At 42.5% G+C, this 19,675-nt stretch overlaps 1 protein-coding gene across 29 annotated transcripts in view; it reads left to right on the top strand.

Annotated features, from left to right (window-relative positions):
- The first annotated feature begins 14,107 nt into the window (after nucleotides 1-14,107).
- The window catches only part of NRCAM (neuronal cell adhesion molecule), a 311,540-nt gene continuing 305,972 nt past the window's right edge, over nucleotides 14,108-19,675 (top strand). For 24 of the 29 annotated variants that reach the window (XM_032761453.2, XM_058425938.1, XM_058425974.1 and 21 more), the window contains exon 1: nucleotides 14,378-14,585. The gene's annotated coding sequence lies outside the window, so the exon portion shown is untranslated. Of the gene's footprint in view, nucleotides 14,159-14,377; nucleotides 14,586-19,675 lie in introns of those variants that run through there. The other 5 variants (XM_032761443.2, XM_032761416.2, XM_032761412.2 and 2 more) reach the window with 2 other exon arrangements.

Genomic DNA, 19,675 nt, shown 5'->3' with positions numbered 1-19,675 from the left:
CCAGATAAAGTTTTCTATTCAAATATGTTTATTTTAACATTGTTTGGTTAAAAAAGGTGAAGTTCCAGTCAACCACTTTCTACCCCTGAAATTTCAAGATAATGCTGTATTAATTTTTCCAGATCTAACACTAGCTTATTCTTCCCTGTTATAAAATGGTTTGAACTTACTGAGGAGATATTCCTATCATTAACAAAAATAAACTATTTAATCTGTTCTTAAAAGGCTAATGTCATTTTAAAATTAACTTTTGTTCATAATGTAGCTCCCCTTTAGCCTTTGAATACACCTGGCAGCAGTATGCTTAAAAATAAGAAGTTAGGGCCTGGCACGGTAGCTCACACCTGTAATCCCAGCACTTTGGGAGGCTGAGGCAGGCAGATCACCTGACGTCAGGAGTCCAAGACCAGCCTGGCCAACACGGTGAAACCCCGTCTCTAATAAAAATACAAACATTAGCCGGGCATGGTGGCGCACACCTATAGTCCCAGCCACCTGAGAGACGGAGGTTGCAGTGAGCCAAATAGCGCTAGTGGACTTCAGCCTGGGTGACAGAGCAAGACTCCATCTTCAAAAAAAAAAAAAGAAGTTAGGCTTGTTTTACCTTATTAACTCCTTTGAACTGTCTGGATTTCACAGAAGTTGGTAAGATGCACTTACATGGAACATTGTTTGTGCCAAACAAATTCATCTTTGTTGCATCTATTTGTCACATAAATCCTTACATGGAATGTTTAGATTTCTCAAGAAAAATGAAACAAAGGTTAGTGCCCCTTGTTTTAGACATATAAACTAAAGCTAGACCCTGTTGCCCAGATAGTCATATTGCTTCTTTGCAATGTCAATTCACAGAGGCTGTGAGATGTGGTTCAAAGAGTGGAGTTGAGAGTCTGGATGCTAATCCTGCCTTTGCTGCAAGAACCCTTCTGTTTGTGACCTTGAGGAAGGCAAATGTCTGTAGGCTTTGCATATCATTTGTAAAATGAGGAAAGCTAGCTGTAAAATTTTCTAACATCCGAGTTATGTAAACTTTAGACATAGTATAAAATAGGAAACTACCAATGATTTCTAAAGATAATATAAAATAGTCCTTTCAGACCACAAATATTACATGCAACTAAGAACAACTCGTAAATGCAAGAAAAAAACAAATAATTGAAAATCAGAATATTCTTGGGAATTCTTCGTAATAAAGCAAATTTCAAGCACAATAAAGTAATATTTATGCATATTTACATATTTGCACCTCATCATAAGGTCACTCTAGTCCTAAACTGATGTAGTTCATCTGTTTTACAGCTGAAGTTAAGTATGTCCCTTATTTGTGCTTGGCTAATTTCTTTCTTAAATAATACATTATACAAGTGAACTCTGGCCATGGCTTCTTTCTTTCTTTCTTTCTTTTTTAAAGTTTCCCATATATACAACTCAGTCCTTTTTTTACTGACACCTAATATAAGCCACGTAGCATGGCACCTACCATCCCTATTTCTTTAGCTCTTTTCACTCTCCAACAAAATGCAAACCCAGTTGTGTGGTGCACCAGTTTTTAGCCGTTCTTGTTCTCATTTGTACTTGAAACTGGTTATCTGAAGAACTGTAATTCACCTGAGATAACCCTCATTTTATAACAAGGCCAGCGCTTGCTTTATCCAAAGGAACCCAAAAAGTAAATTCTGCAAATAATACAAGACGGCAATAGAAAGAGATGTGAAAATGAATTTTCAGTCTTATACAGGTAAAATATCTGCCCTTTTCAAAAAGGCAAAGAGGAAAAATGGTCTATTTTATAAATGTAATAAATTCCTCAACTCTTATTTTTAAAATATAGAATAAAAATTGTTTTAATGCTCAGGTTTTCCTGAGTGTCTCAGTAGTCTTATTTCTATAGTAAATGGTGTACTGGTAATATTTCAGTTCCATTCTTGTTGCAGATACTATTCTCTATTAAAATAGTGCTTCACGCCCAGGGACAGTGGCTCACACCTGTAATCCCAGCACTTTTGGAGGCCCAGGCAGGCGGATCACTTGAGGTCAGGAGTTCGAGACCAGCCTGACCAACATGGTGAAACCTCATCTCTACTAAAAATACAAAAATTAGGCTGGGCACGGTGGCTCACGCCTATAATCCCAGCACTTTGGGAGGCCAAAGCGGGTGGATCACCTGAGGACAGGAGTTTGAGACAAGCCTGACCAACATGGTGAAACTCCATCTCTACTAAAAATACAAAAAAATTAGCTGGGTATGGTGGTGGGTGCCTATAATCCCAGCTACTCAGGATGCTGAGGCAGGAGAATCGCTTGGAACCTGGGAGGCAGAGATTGCAGTGAGCTGAGATCACGCTATTGCACTGCAGCCTGGGCAAAAAGAGCAAAACTCCGTCTCAAAAAAAAAAAAAAAAAATTAGTCGGGCACGCTCCCGTAATCCCAGCTACTCGGGAGGCTGAGGCAGGAGAATTGCTTGAACCGGAGAGGTAGATCTAGTTTAAACTAAATCTAGTTTACTAAACTGAATCTGTGAAATTTGGGGTTTAATCAGTGGAGAAATGTACTCGTCTAAGTAAATGTCCTCTCAGTCTTCATAACTTTAGAGGGTTTTTTTTTTTTGAAAAAAAATTATTAGAACATCAAATTATGTGAATACTCCTCTTTATCTCTTCATTTAACACAGTGGTCTTACCCATCTCCTGGAAGGTTTGCAAATCTGGGAGTGGGGAGAAGCGAGATTGTCTGGGGGAATCACCAGCATTTAGTACTCCAGGAGACAGATAATAAATGTTATGGGATGCAAAGGGCATTGGACAGCCCCTCATGAATAATTCTTCCACCCAAAATACCAACATTTCTCCCTTTTAGAAACTCTGAGCTACTCATCCACAAAATACAAGTAATGAATTTCTTCCACAAGAAATTAAAGGTATACTTTGCCCAGTTAGGGTGCATAAGCCATTTGTAAAATTCCATTCCAGTTCAATCCCAACTAGAATTATTTTTGCATTCATTGCTCCTCCTTCTCCTTTTTTTTTTTTTTTTTTTGGGGGGGCCAAGTTTAAATACAATCAAACTGTTCACTTAATCTCACTTTTTTGGAGCAAATCTATGGCAATTACTCTTCCATGACTAGGAAATAGGAAGGAGGGGATCACATTAAAAAAACAGTTTGTTCTGTTTGGCAGGAGCTATGTACCATCCAAAAAAGATTCATAGAGTACAGATGTCCCTAGGCTAAACCGTTGGCTGTGTTGATCCAAGGGTTTGATAAATGTCTCTCTCAGAAGTCACACTGATTGCTTTGTTTATTATAACCTTTATTCAGCTTGATGCGAGTGGATTGAAATTCATTACACTTCACAGATATGCATTATTAGCTTGGATAATTAATTATTTTGATAAACAAAGTATTGATTGTAACGTTGACTTATCTTCATGATAAAAATCTTTAACATTCTTATAGATTCACTCCTTGCCCCTGAACAATATAAATTTTGAGATGGTATTTTAAGGACTTCAGTCTGATTGAATAGGAACAGGTTATATGGTCCAAAATGGTTGAATGTTCCAGTAATAGTTGTAGCTAACATTTATTGCCATTTAATCTTCACAACAACCTTACGGGGCAGGTATCATCATTATTCCTATTTTATATACTAGCACTGAGATGATAGCGAGAAAAGTCGTATTTCTTGACTGCTGTCTCAATATCGGTGAGAAATTATAAACCACATCATTAACATATCTATATAGCAATCTTTACAAAATTATCTAGAATTACAAACACTTTAATATCCTTTCAGAAACTGTCATCCAATCTACATCACATTTAAATAATTGATGTGTACTACTTAGGCAATTTTCAAAGATCAAACCAAGATAAATGTACCCATCTCATAGAATATAAAATAGTTAACAAGTGCTACTTGGTAATGCTCTTTTTTTTTTTAACTTTTAGGTGTGGGGGTACATTTGAAGGTTTTGTTACATAGCTAACTCATGTCACATGGTTTTCTTGTACAGATTATTTCATCACCCAGGTATTAAGGCCAGTACCCAATAATTTATCTTTTCTCTTCCTCTCCCTCCTCCCACCCTTCTCCATCAGGTAAACTCTAAGTGTCTGTTGTTTCCTTCTTTGTGTTCATAAGTTCTCACCATTTAGCTCCCACTTACAAGTGATAGCGTGGTATTTGGTTTTCTGTTCCTGCATTAGTTTGCTAAGGATAATAGCCTCCAGCTCCATCCATGTTCCTGCAAAAGACATGATCTCGTTCTTTTTTAGACTGCATAGTATTCCATAGTGTATATGTACCACATTTTTCTTTATCCAATCTGTCATAGGTTGGCATTTAAGTTGATTCCATGTCTTTGCTACTGTGAATAGGGTAGCACTCTTTCTTATGGCATACACTACCACTGACTATGTTTGTAAAAGATAAAGTGATTAACAGCAATCCAAAATTCTGTCCAATTATCTGAGAAGAAAAGAAGGTTATATCATCTCATATTGCATAGTATGCCCAACATACCTTGGTCTAGAAAAGTATTTAATGTAGTATTTTAATTAAATTGGCTATCAAAGTAATTTTAAAAGAAAGTGAATGCAATTAAAAATAGCCCATACCTTGACCAAACGACATAATGCTAAAAAGGAAAAAAAGAGGCCACTAAACGTTTTGTGGCAAGATATGTGTCATCTATATGAATACACATTCACCTGTAGTAATCTTGAAAAAGCAAGTGTCTTTCATTCTGTTTTGTACATTTGGACCACATTTTTGAAAGTGTACTAGGAGAACAGTCATTGTGCTTTTGTATTTATGGTAACATATGAACACTCTAGGGAATTCTTAATCAAAAGTTTTTCAAATTGAAAGAGGTAAACAAAGCCAGTGTAATTTCTACTGCATTCTGTCTTTCAGATTTGGTCTTAAGAACACAAATTTTTGAAAATAATGCCAGCAGAATTAAGAGTTATCTAAAACTACAATTTTTTTCTATTTTTTAATCATTGAAACCACAGTCTCGTAAATCACAGGTTCTGTTATTTTGCTAGTTTTGAATGAACACGTTTGGTATCAGGATGCAATTAATCCATACACATCTAAACATGCCCTTATACTTCCATTTCCAGTGTTGAATTATGTGAAAAAAAAAAATGCCCAAAGCTGACACTCAAAAACGTTAGAAGTGGTGGAACTTTAGACTATGTTAGTATATAACGCAAATATCTCGTTTTTGTATGCATATGGAGTATTACAAGAATATACATACTTCAAAGGTTTTGATGAAGTTTAGATAGTATGGAATTTTGTAATATAGGTTTTTACCATTCTCATTTTTTGAGCATGGGAAACTAGCTGTGTCCTAATCTGGTGTGTGTCTGCAATAGAGTCCAGGAAAGAACTGCTACATCTGGTTGGTTCATCACAAGCATAATCAAGCTCAAGTGAGAATAAGAGCTCAACTCCAACCCTCTTTTGAGTAATTTTCACAACCAAAGAGTTACTTAAAAAAAAAAAAGTATCTTGTATGCACCAGAATGTTAAGCCTTGCAATCATTTGAAAACACCTGCAAAAGTCACAATTTCAATACTAAAACATGTACCTGAAACTATTGTATCTGCTTTTTTCTGAAGTTTGAGAGCAAAAGGAGGAAAAGTCCTCACTGGGCAGTAAATAATTGAAATTGCATAGTTTTCTTTGTTTTTATCTAATTATATTATGCATTCCCAACTCAACTTGCCATATGCTGCTTAGAAATACCTCACAGCTTGTAGCGTGCTGCTATTATAGATACATTATAAGTCCTTAATATTTTTCTTAAGTTAGGCTTAACTGAATCATCTGCCTTACACAATTATAGGGAGATGGGAGAAATGAAAACGCTTTAAAATGTACTTTTTGAAAAAATTTCTTTTTAAGATATGAAATGGGGCTTCTCCCTCGTGCTGGCAAGTAGAATCACAACTGGGACCATTTTCCTCAGTGTGAGTCGGGAGACTTTCTAAGCAATAGAAATTGCACATTTCCTTTCACCTAATGCCTAAGGTAAACTTCGTTCATACCGTTCTCGTGTCTTGTGTCTTGACAGGGACTCAGTATGGGCCTTCTGGGCACAGAATAAAAGGTTTCTTTTGTCTGAAAGTGAGCTTTTTAAAATCCTTTTGACCAATATCTGCTAATTCTATAGCAGATGGGTTTGTTGTACAGATTACTTCATCACCCAGGTATTAAGCCCAGTACCCAATAACTACCTTTTCTGCTCCTCTCCCTCTTCCCACCCTCCCCCATCAAGTAGACCCCAGTGTCTGTTGTTTCCTTCTTTGTGTTCATAAGTTCTCATCATTTAGCTCCCACTTATAAGTGAGAACATGTGGTATTTGGTTTTCTGTTTCTGCATTAGTTTGCTAAGGATAATAGCCTCCAGCTCCATCCATGTTCCTGCAAAAGACATGATCTCATTCTTTTTTATGGCTGCATAGGATTCCTTCTAATTTGGAATCTTCATTTTGTCATATTGAATCTTTTTATTGGGCTGTAACAAACTTACTCTCACAACTACATTCACTTATGAGGGCAGAGCCCTCATGACCTAGATACCCCTTATTAGCACCCCTCTCCCATTGCATTGGGAATTATTTCTAATACCTGAAGTTTGGAGGACCATTCAAACCATGACACAAATGGAACAAAATTGGTTTCATTGTTGTCCAGTTTTGTATTTAGTTTCTCTAAAGTCCCTCATCAGAGCCCATGGGAGGTAACAAGTTTTGAGTTAAATATTTAAAAGGTATATTTTCTGTCTTACCTTGACAAACATATAATTATAAAGACCTGGAAGTCCAGGTTTGAATTTAGAATTCTTAGGCTCTTTAGAATTCTGTGGTAGAATGTGGTGACATGGAAACGGCCAGTCCATGGCCCACCCGACTTAGTCCTGAGCCTTCAAAGGCTTCAAGCAAACTTGGGTGAACTTTCCAACCCACAAGCAAGTTATATCAACATCCTGCAAACCACCCCCACACCCTTGCATCAGCTGTCTATGAGGCTTTCTGTTGTGTATACCAGCAGAGCAGCCCACTGTCTGTTATGTGGGGAAGGGGCTTTTGCAAGTCCCAACAGAATTCTTGGATCCTAGGCACCCAGATATGTTCTAGAAGGAAGAGATGGTAGCATAACCTCTAGGAGGGTCAGAACAGGGCTTTCTTAAAGCACAGGGTCCAGGGTAGAGCAGGGCTTTCTGAAATACTGAATTTGCTTGTATCTTGTGAATTTTTGACATTTTAAAATATTTTAATACCTTGCATCTATTAGGATGGCTACTCTGCAAAAACAAAACAAAATATTAAGTATTGGCGAGGATGTGGAGAATTTGGAACCCTTGTGCAGAGTTGGTGTGCAATGTAAAATGGTGCAGACACTATGAAAAACAATACAGTGGTTCCTAAAAAAAATTAGAATAACCATATGATCTAGCAATCTCACCTTGAGTATATATCCCCAAAAATTGAAAGCAGGATCTCAGAAAGATATTCATAACCCCATGTTCATAGGAGCATTATTCATGAGAGCCAAAAGGTGAAAGCAATTAAGTGTCCATCAACAGATGAATGGATAAACAAAGTGTGATAGATATGTACAATATTATTATTAATATGTAAATATTATTAAATAGAAAGGAAATTCTGACACATGCTACAACATGGATGAACCTTGAGGACATCACGCTAAGTGAAATAAACTAGTCGCAAAAAGACAAACACGGTATGATTCCACTTATATGAGGGACTTACAGTAGTCAAATCCATAGAGAAAGAAAGTAGATTGGTAGTTACTAGAGCCTGAAGGGAAAGGGGAATGCAGAGTTTGTTGTTTAGTGGGTACAGAGTTTCAATTTCACAAGATAAAAAGAATCCTAGAGATAAAAGGTAGTGATGGTTGCCTAACAATGTGAATATACTCAACACTACTAAACTGTACATTTACAAATGGTTAAGATGGAAGATTTTTTTTTTTTTTTTTTTTTTTTTGAGACAGAGTCACGTTCTGTCGCCCAAGCTGGAGTGCAGTGGCGCGATCTCGGCTCGCTACAACCTCTGCCTCCCGGGTTCAAGCGATTCTCCCGCCTCAGCCTCCTGAGTAGCTGGGACTACAGGCACCCACCACCATGCCTGGCTAATTTTTGTATTTTTAGTAGTGATGGGGTTTCACCATGTTGGTCAGGCTGGTCTCAAACACCTGACTTCGTGATCCACCCGCCTCAGCCTCCCAAAGTGCTGGTATTACAGGCGTGAGCCACTGGGCCCGGCCAAGATGGAAGATTTTTTGTTATGTGTATTTTACCACAATTTCAAAAATATATTGAAAAACTTAAAGTAAAATTTAAATTGATGCTTAAAATAAAACATAAACAGTACAATGTCAGTGTTCACTAATCTAAGATCACTTTTCTGTTTTAAAATACAACAAAACAGCCAAATAAGAAAGCTTTTGAGTAAACCATTCATTTATACTCGAGTATTATTTCTGAAGCCGCTTCCTTTCTTCCCTCCACAGTGCATTCGTCTTCACTGTACCTGTTGTCTGTTTCCCCCTTAAGCCAGAAATGAGGGGCACATATCAGAGTGTTTCTCAGCATCTGTTTTCCAGAGCTGCAATTCCCTGTCCTTGATGACCTCATCTGCAATGGCTGATTGCACACTGACCTTGGCTAGTCTTAAATCCATGCAGCAGAACCTTTGTACATTCTCGTAGACAGAAACTGTAGGAACAGATGGAGAAGTTGGCTACAGGAACATGGTTATTATCGCTGAAAATGTTCCTCCTCTTTCCAACTTGGTTCCCCAAGCATGGGGGTGGGTTGAGCCAAGCAGAAGGTCTTAGTGACTCATAAGCTCCCAAAGAAGAAATCCACATATAGCAGCCACTAAGGTCACATTTTCCTCCAATTGCTTGAGCATTACATATTTTCAACAGGTGTAGGGATGCTGTGTTGCTAAGCATCAGGCAAGGAATGGGTTTCAAATTTCTGGGTTCTGACACGTGCCCAAATGGCACCAGAGTGGCAAATAGAATTCTGCGGCGGTGTGGCAGATGGTGAGGAGAAGCATAGGAGAGCAATTGGTGTTTCGCATCTGTGGAAACTTTTCATTGCTTACTGATCAGGTGACATATGAAACTGCACATCCTATTATTTATACATTACAAATACATAGGCACATATCCTAATCATAGTGAGTAATAAATCACCCACTGTGAGTCTGCAAGAGGCATGGGCCAGCGAGACCTTTTCCAAGAGGAAAAAGGACCAGCTCTTGGTAGAGTACAGTGAACGGTGAACCCAGGCCTGGCTCTAGGAGCTCAGTGTGACCCTGGGGTATGGAGCTAAGAGCTGCTGAGGTTAACTTTGGTCAAGTCATACCGATGTCTCGTCTGTCCTACAATTGCTTCTTTATCCAGCACCATATCTGCTTTCGAGTTCATTCATATAGCTGTGGCAAGATTCAGATGCTTTTGGGCTGATGCACTGAGAACCTCAGTTCCTCATAGGCTGTTGGCCACAGGATCTCCTCAGTTCCTTGTCATGAGAACCTCTCCTCTCCATATGGCAGCTTACAACATGGCAGCAGGCAAGCAAGCAAAAGAGCAAGACAGCAAGACAGAAAAAAAGCAAAAGAGCAAGCAAGCAAAAGAGCAAGACAGCAAGACAGAAACCAGAGTGATTTGTAATCCAATAGAAGAAGTGACATCCCACTACATTTGCCATATTCTGATAGACTGGAGTCAGTAGGTCTAGTCTCAAAGGGAGGAGATTTCACATAAGGAAGAATACCAGGAGGAGAATGTCACTGGGAACCAGTTTAGAAAGCCTCCCATTATAACAACTATGCTTTTGGACAATATTGGGTTATAATACCCTTTCAAATAGAAGGGCTTTAAAAATTACTACATTTGCAGCTACTCGGGAAGCTGAGACAGGAGGATCACTTAAACCTAGAAGGCGGAGGTTGCAGGGAGCTGAGATCATGCCACTGCACTTCAGCCTGGGGGACAGAGTGGGACGCCGTCTCAAAAAACAAACAAACAAACAAAAATACCTACATTTCTCACATGCCTGTCAGAAATCTAATGCATGTTGCCCAGACTAACCTATTGTATTAAGATAATGATGACACTGGTATAAGCCATTCTTCTAGCAAAAAACCTGTTATACCATGAAAGGAACTTCTTTTTTTTTTTTTTTTTTTTAGTGCTTCAGTCATTCTTGCTAGAATTCAGCCAGGTTTTATCTGAGTTTTACTAGAGGAGCCAAAAAAAATGCTCTTGGTTACCACCAGCATCAAAAAATGACACAGCTGAAAAAGAATTTCTGTGCTCACTTAGTCCAATTCTTTCATTTTATAGCAAGGCAACAGGCTCATTACTAGCATTGCTGGGTCCATGTTAGGTTTTGCTGAATTTAACATTAGGTTTTAGGACAGGACCAATGGTACTGCCTCCCCTGGGAGGCCTGCAGCATGATGTGGATTAAGAAAATTGAGATGGAAAATAAGGCAAGTCGTTAAAAAAAAAAAAAGTGGAAGAGGAAAAGAAGGGAGGGAGAACTCTGAGAAAAAGAGACAGGACTGCAGAAGTAGAGGAAAAGAGAAAGGCTAAAACATATTCACTGCAGGTACCACTGGGGGGCTCCATGACTTTCTGATATAGCTGTTTTAACACAGTGACATTCTGATGTGTCTATCAAAACAATGAAACTTTTGGTGTGTTGTCATTGATAGGCAGCACGGCACAATGATTGGTTAAGACTTAACTTGGGAGTCATAATGCCGGGCTTCAATCCCATCTCTGCAGATAAGCTGTGGGACCTCTGCAAGTTACTTAACTTTTTGTTTGCCTTATTTTCTAAAAAGGGGATGATAATAGTGCCTACTGAATGGAATTTTTGTCACAATAAATGAGTAAATAAATGAAAATAATAATAATAATTCTATTATTATCACATGATGAGGACACAGACCTTATTCCCAGTCCTCAGCTGGGTTTGAAGATGGAGTGAGGCTTGGTAAATGGGAGAGGATAAGGCTTAGGGATGGGAAAGGGATAGCAGCAGTTAAGGAGGCGAGTTGTGGATATCACCAGCAAAGTGCAGCCAAATCAGACCGCCTCATGCATCACCAAGCAGATCAAACAGACTGCATTAGAAAGTCTATTTGCCCACACCGCCATCTTTCTAATCGTAGAACATTTTTCTATCCCCACCTCCCATACTCCCTTCATTTCAGCTCCTCTTGAAGCCTCAGTTCTTCCTGTTGCTCATTCCCTCAGGAGACGAATCCCCAGCAATGTAGAGCTGCAGTGCAGTTGAAGTAATAAGCTGGAAATCAGAACTATATAATAATTTTATATTATTACAATTACCATGTAGTATCAAAATTACTTTTTGTTTTATGAGACGGAGTCTCACTCTGCCGCCCAGGCTGGAGTGTAGTGGTGTGATCTCGGTTCACTGCAACCTCTGCCTCCTGGGTTCAAGTGATTTTTCTGCCTCAGCCTCCCCAGTAGCTGAGATTACAGGCACACACCACCACGTGTGGCTAACTTTTGTATTTTTAGTAGAGACAGGGTTTCACCATGTTGGCCAGGCTGGTTTTGAACTCTGACCTCAGGTGATCCACCCACCTCAGCCTCCCAAAGTGCTGAGATTACAGGCATGAGCCACCGTACCCGGCCCCAATTACTTAATTTTAATTTTTGTTCTGTACTATCACTGTGGTTCCTATCTTCTCCAGAGCTTTTTCTCTTCTGGCTTTGTACTTTTTATTCAAGCATGTATTTACATTACAGACATCTTATCAAATAATTACTATTTAAACTAGAATTTGCTGAGCACCTATTATGTCCTAGATACTGTCCAGTGCTTTCTTACAATAACCTTATGTATTAAGTATTGTTATTCTACCTGTAAAGGTAAGGGAAACTATACCTAGAGAAATCATCACTTGCATGAAAAAAAAGAGAGAGATTCTATTCATGTCCTTATCCTTTCAGCAACCCCCAATAGCCTAAGTAGTCTCCCAGGCATCAGGACTAACCTGGACTTCGCCAGGACCAGATATCGTCTGCCTCATCCTGGCTTCATGGACCAGGACTGGAGCCTGAAGAGAAAGAACAATTCTAAGCAGAGGTTCAAGGAGCTGTTTAAGGAGGGTTTTTATGAGATTGTAACACAGGAAGACAAAAGCAATGCTGCTTCAGTGCCCGGGGGATAAATTACTACACAGAACCAGGGCAAGAACTGAAGAGAGTAGGGTGTCACTTTCCCACTTCACAGGTTTGCCCTGTGGGATTCACTGGAAAATAATGTGGACCAGAAATCAATGTTTCACAGTGGCCGGGGTGAGGGGCAATCTTGGAAAACCAGAGTACGAAGTAGAAGGACATGGGAAGGACAGGCAAGACAACCCCAGGATTCTCAGCAATTACTGCAGTGGGGAAGGAATGGAGGGGCCTCAAGTCCTTTACACAGGGGGAAATGATGGGGCAGTGAGAGTTGATGATGGTTATCTGTGGCTTCATTTGTATTAATGAGAAATGTGGTTACACAAAAATAAATAAGACGAATTGTCCTCAAAGAAGTGAAATTTTGTGGAGTCAGACATGCAAACAGATCATTAAAAGGTGACCAGCACTATTATAATAGTCCTTACAGAGGAGGTAACAACCAAGTAAGGCTCTGAAGGATGAACAAGAGTTTGCCAAATGAAAAAGAGATGGACGAATATTCTAGCTAGGAGGAATCTCACATGCAGAGGCTTAGAGTTATGGAAAATGGAAAGATAAGTTAGGAGCAGATTGTAAAGAGCCACACCAGGAGATGTGGAATTTACTTTGTAGGCAATAGAGAACCAGCCCACCAGCCCAGAATTTCAAGTAGGGGGATCATGGAATCTTTTTTTTTTGGTGAGGGGGGAAGGTATTTTAGAGGAAAATTTGGACAATTAGTTGAGAGGTGCAAGGTACCACCTGAATGGCAGTTGGGTAAGGACCAGAGTCAGAAGAACCACTGATGGGACTGAGGAAACAACTTGTACAATGACTCAGCAGCCAGATATCATGCTGGTTCAGGAACCGAGCGAGGCTCTGTGAGGCCAGAGCACATTTGGCTGGAGAAGGAGGAGAGGATGGCAGTAGAAGGAGAAGGAAAAGGAAGCTGCTCACTTGCATGCAGATGCTGTGAGCTGACGGGGCAAGTTCAAATTGAAGTTAGAACAGACGACTGGGGTTGTCAAGACCTTGAAGGATGAACCTGTTTCTTTTTCATTTCTGAGTCTTGCCCCAGCGCCCTGGAGGCTGGGGGTGGAGGAGGTGGCGAGGTGGGGTGGGGTGGTGAGGAGCTCAGAAAATGTTTTCCTGAATTAGAGAACTGAAGGAATCAAGGCTCCGCTGAGCTCACTAAGAGCTGGAGCCTGCTGTAAGTGGTCAAGTCGGGTGATACCCAGCAGACAAGTAATTTAGTGTGCAGACCGGAGTAGATTACGGAGGAGCCAAGGGTCAGGCTAAGGATCCTGAACACCATCCAGGATAGAGTGGAGACGTGGGCTTCGGAGCCTGAACTATGCAGCAAGCAGTGTGTTTACTCAAATACTACACAGTTGGAAAATCTTAATTCTTGATTTACATCGCCAAAAAAAAAAAAATCTCCATAATACTCCCACATTTGTAAATAAGCAACCCGAACTAACCCTATTCCTTGGGACCAGAAGACCCAATTTCTACCGCGGATAGATAGCATCCGCCTTATGCTAAAGGCTCTTTTTCTGGGGGAGCGTGGGGGGGGGGGGGGAGTGTTTGGAAAGAACGGTTGCAAAAACAAAACAAAACCCCAAAAAACCACTCACCCAATCTCAACCACCCCAACTGATGAATTTCGAAGAAAGTGCTTTTTAAAAAAGAAAAAACTAGAAGACCACAGACCTCCCACAGAAAGCTAAACCCATGAGAGTGGCATTCAAAAACTACCCATTTTCTGGAACATCTTTTGTAGCTAAATCCCAGCCACCCTAGCCCCGGAACACTCCCGCCCTCCGTCCCCGCACCCCCACCCCCGCCGCCACACGCGCTCGCAGGCTGACGGAGGTTGGCGGTGGGGCGGCCGCTCAGGTGAGGGGCCACCCAGTCCCTCGAGGCGCCGGCGGCTGGAGCCCATTCGCTGCCGTCGCAGCAGCAGGGCAAGAGGGGGTTGGCCGGGAGGGGAAGAGGCGGAGGACGCCCGGCAGGAGTGCGGGGGAGGGGGACGGGAGGACGCTAAGGAGAGCCGGGAGGGGCAAGAGCACGGCGCGGGGAGGGGGAGCGGAGAGGGCGGGAGCGGCGGGGGCGCGCGCCGGCGCGGGGCCAGCCTCGCTTCGCCAGGGTCGCTGGCGGACGCGCGCCGCAGTCCGAGCCTCAGACGCGCGGGCGCGGGGGACGGCGCAGGGGCCGCCTGGCTGGAGTAGCCAAAGGGGATAGCTTCGTCGAGAACGGAGGACACCGGCGGTCCAGGGTCCTGGGCAGTCGCGCCAGAGCTGAGCGGTGGGCGCGGCGCGAGAACGTAAGTAGCTCCCTGCGCGTCTGGCAGTGACACTGGGTCCTGCTCGGGGGTGACGGCTGGAGCGGAGGAGGACGCGCGAGGCTGCTGCGTTGTCAGTGGGACACCGGTGCGGGGTTCAGCCGAGCGCTCACCCGGCTGGCAGCGCTGCAGGAGGGGCAAAGCAGATCGCCAACTCCCTTCTCCCCTGCAGGCCCCCGACACTGCCGCAAGCGCCGAGAGGGAGCAGGGGGACCTGCGCTTGGGTGAAGGCACAGCTGAAATCCAGCAGCGCCGGCACCCACCACCCCCTCCGGTCTGTGGCCAACTTCTGCTCGGCGCCCGCACCCTACCCTTTCCGGGAAGCCCTGCCCAGAGCCCTTGCTCGTGGGCAGTTGGGCATGGAGAGCCTGCGGGCCCGGCACGGCGGCTTCCCGGGCTTGGGCACAGAGGCGCGGGGCCTCACGCCACAGTGCCGGCAGGGCGAGGAGCGCGGGGGCCAGGCCGGGAGCGCACGGGCGTGTGCCTGCTCGGGCCCCTGTGGACACGTCTGGGCGTGGGCTTTGTTCGGAAGTGCCTACACCTGTGCTGACCGCCGAGTTCAGGGGGCGAGGCCGACTTCGCTTCTCCACTCTTGCTGCCTGGAGAGGGCTCGGGGAATCGAGGCGGAACGAGAGAGACACGGAGGACAGAGGGGTGGGGCGCTTGCGGGGGCTTTGTCGGCCTTACAGGTGCGGGTCCCGGGAGTCCCTGCGCCCCGCCCTGCCTCCGAGGGCTGGGACTTGTCGGTGCCGGCGCGCCGGGCTGGGGGCTGCCTGGAAAGATTGCCTTCCCTGCCCAGGCTCTTAGCCGTGGGATCTGGCATCCGCTCCGCCTGGGATGCTGTGTTTTGCCAGGAGTGATTACCCGCCCTGGAGCATCCATCTCGCAGCGAGCGCCATCTGCACCGAGCGCCGCCCCCGGCCCCCTCCACGCCGCGCGGGTGGGCGCTGCCGCATCCTGGTCCCCGGAGGTTGGCCAGCTCAGCCACTCCCGGCCCGCATCTGCTAGAGTGCGGAGGGGGACGGGGTGTCGCAGTAGGGTGAGCCAGGGAGTCGTCATTTCTTCCAAAGCGGTGTCCTCAGGGCAGCAAACGCTGCCGGAGGGCTCCCCGGGCCCCGGGGCTGGCGAACAGGCTGCTTCCTTCCCCGGATCGCCTCCCCTCCCGCCCGCGCCCGCGGCCACATCTTCGTCCCCCGTACGCTGGAGAGTGGCCCCTGCGCCGCGGGCACCGAGGGAGGGCTCCGAGCGGTGGCGTTTCTTTCGCACCCCGCCTCTCTCCTTCCCTTTTCTTCGCACCAGGGGCTCCAGCCCTTGGCTACCACGGGCGTAGAACTGTCCTGAGAAGGAAGCTTTCTTTTCCTTTCCGAGTCCCAGATGGTTAACGCTCAGAAGTGCGGGTCTAAGAGACTGGGCCCTTCCTCGCCCCAGGCTTTTGCAGGAGGAGATGGAGCCAAGTGTAATGAGGCAGGAGGCATTGGTTGTGCACCAGGAGCTCCCCCTGGGGTGGTCCTGGAAAGGAACACAGTAACCGCTGAATACAAACCTTGGAGGCTGGGCTGCTTTATGGGACTGCATTGTGCTAACCATGCCCTGCTGTTAAAATATTGTAATAATGGCAGTACTTGCTGAAGTACTGAAATGGAGTTAGGCAACTACTTTCTGCTTTAATGGTAATGATAGCCAACTGGTTTTGAGAGCTTTAGATGTGCTGGGCGCTGCGCATGTTACATGTATCATCTCATTTAATTCTCACAGCAACCCCATTTTAAAAATTAGGAAATGAAGGCTTAGAGAAGCCAAATAACTTTCCCAAGGCCACGCAGCTAGGAAGTAGGGGAGTGGGATTGTTTTTGTACTTGTGCTTTACAATCCAAGACTGAGAATGTGGCATTTTGGAGGGTTATCAGTTTAGGGGAAACCTAAACCACTGAGTGTTCAAAACCAGAGAGATACATTACAAGCCCATTTAATTCTGAGTTCTGCAGAACTCACAGTAGCAGGCAATATTGTAATTCAGAGAATTGTATTGTGGAATAGCCTTTTATTCCCATGTAACTCCTTTACATATTCTTTTATTTCTGTTAGCTTTTAAGTATGTGGCTGTTAACCCACAATCCAACCCATTACAGTCACTGAACTGTTCTTAGTAACCAGGGCCTCTGTGATTACATAGATGTTCCTGGCACTTCATAAAGTTTCATAAAACTTTTTTTCTTTAAAGAAAAGGTCCCCAGCCCTGAATGTCCTTTGTACACGGTTTTGACTGCAAATGAGTTACTCCTCTAATTGGATGTTGAGTTTGAATAGGACTCTAGTATCCGATCTTAGGAAATCATTCTATTTCCTAAATATATAGAAACATGTGGGGGCATTTATGAAGATGCTCCATGTTAACTAGTAGAAAAGGAAAATTTGAACCAAAGTGGAATCAGCTATTTCTGGAATAACTTTTAGAATTATAATTAACTGATCAATTGGAAAAATTGATTTATTTTGCATTCATAATCCTACTGACTCATAGTCTTGTTTCAGCCTTCTTTTTACAGGAAAGTTGCTTTTACAGGAAACTTTTACAGGAAAGTTGCTAAACATCTTACATAATCCAGGAATTTTAGAGCTATTAGGGGACGCAGGCAACATTGTATCTAACTAATCCTTCGAGTTTCAAAACAACTGCAGTAGGGCTCAGCCTTGTAATGCAGGGTAGTGATGAAGTCTTTGGACTGAAGGCCATTGCCCTTACACCACGTCATTTTTGTTAATGCTACAGTGACAGTGAATAGAAAGCATCTTTGGAAATAGTACTTCCTGTGAGGCCAATACAGCAATGATGGCAATAATCGCTAGGTGTAGGTGCTTCTGAAGTGTGAGGGGGTCCTGAGAATGTATACACCTGTGCTGTAGAAAATTTCAAGAATCATTTCAAATAATGCTTTCATGCAGGTGTAATTTTCCCTGTGTAACAGCTTGAATATAAATAGACTCTACAGATATTATATTGTGTACGTACATAGGAGCTATTGAATGGAACTCTACAGATATTATATTGTGTACGTACATAGGAGCTATTGAATGGAACTCCACAGGAAGCTTTTCCGGTAAAAAGATTTCATTCATTCATTCATTCATTCCTTAATAAATATTTACTGTGTTCCAGGCAGTGGGGATACAGTGGTGAGCCAAACAGAATATCTGTCCTTGAGAAGATTAATTCTAATTTTATCATCTAGCTACATACTTCATCACACAGAGATTTTTTTCACATATCACAAATGCACAGCCAATGAACTTGCACAAACTGAACACATTGACTTAACTAGCACTCAGATCAAGGAACAGTGTAATGCACATCTGAGAAAGCCCTCTTGCGGCCCCTCCCAGTCATTACTCACCCCAAAGGGTAACCACTGAGGCACTGAGGCTTTTTCCTTATATTCTCACCATAGATCAGCAACTATTGGAATCTCATCCTCATTTTCAAAGAGTACCTACCATCTGAGAAGCTCGGTAACCCATAGCAAATTGAACTGGAATGTAGAGCTTCTAACAGATTCTTTAGGAAGTTTTGTGCATTTGAATCAAAAGACTGCTTTAGGTCAGTCTTCAGCTGTTGCAATCATTGATGAAGAGGAAATGATTTGAAAATTACTAAATACATTTAGATATTCTTTTCCCTTAAAATTTTATGCTTCTCTGCCTGAAGGATCCCTTCCAGGAACCTTCCTGGCAGGTGAGGACAGAGGAGAGAACTGGATGCTAATGGCAAAAATACAGTGACTTATTTTATTTAAACATTTTACTGCCTTGGCAAATGAAAAGCTCCTTCTATTTAAAACAGCCTCTGTTGGGATCAAAGGCTGAAGTTTCTTCCCCCACTACAGCATTAATGAGATAAAATTGACAAGTAAAAGTTGTATACATTTAATATTTACAACATATTTTGATATATGTATACATTGTGAAATGATTACCACAATCAAACTAATAAACACATCTATCACCTCACACAGTTAATTTGTGTATGTGTGGTGAGAACATCTCATCTCCCCAGTTCCCCTACCCCCTAGCAATCACCATTCTACTCTGCTTCTGTGAGTTTGACTGAAGTTGCCAAGAATAGGAAGATGTACCAAAATGAATTGACAAATTTTTATTTTTTCTCTTAAAATTGAAGGCTACATGAGGAAGGAAATAGGGGAATGGCTCAGCCTTCAGCTTCAGCAACGGTAAATCCTTCATTATCAGGTTGTCTTTAAATGGGGCAGCAAATGCAATATGTTTATTTAAAATATGTTTTTGCTAAGTTACTTTTTTATTGTGGTAAAATATATATGACATAAGATATGCCATTAAACTATTTCTAAGTGTATACTTCAGTGGCATTAAGTACATCCACATTGTGTGCAGCCATCACCACTATACCTCTCCAGAACATTTTTTGCCTTCCCAAATTGTAACTCTGTACACATTAAACAATAGTTCATAACCCCTCAGCCCCCAGCCCCTGGCAACAAACATCCTACTTCCAGTCTATGAATTTGATGACCCTAAGTACCTCATATGAGTGGAATCATACAGTATTTGTCTTTCTGTAACTGGTTTATTTTGCTTACCATAGTGCCTTCAAGGTTGATCCATGTGTCAGAATTTCCTTCCTTTGTAATGCTGAATAATATTTCATTGTATATATATATGCCACATTTTGTTTATCCATTCATATATCATATATACTTGGGTTACTTTCACCTTTTGGCTATTGCAAATGATGCTGCCATGAACATGGATGTACAAATATCTGAGTCACTGCTTTCAATTCTTTGGGGCATATACCCAGAAATGAGACTGCTAGATCATATGGTAGGCCTATTTTTTTTTTTTGAGACATTGTTATACTCTTTTCCATAGTAGCTGTACCATTTTACATTTCTGCCAGCAATGCACAAGGGTTCCAATTTGTTCACATTTTCTCTAACACTTGTTATTTTCTGTTTTCTTAATAATAGCCATCCTAATAGGTGTGAAGTGCAATCACTGTTACTTTTTTCTTTCTTTTTTTTTTTTTTTTTTTGGGA

Source organism: Hylobates moloch, unplaced genomic scaffold (assembly GCF_009828535.3).
Source record: "Hylobates moloch isolate HMO894 unplaced genomic scaffold, HMol_V3 SCAFFOLD_1, whole genome shotgun sequence".
In the NCBI taxonomy this organism is placed as follows: Eukaryota; Metazoa; Chordata; class Mammalia; order Primates; family Hylobatidae; genus Hylobates; species Hylobates moloch.
This window is presented reverse-complemented; position numbering and strand designations above follow the sequence as displayed.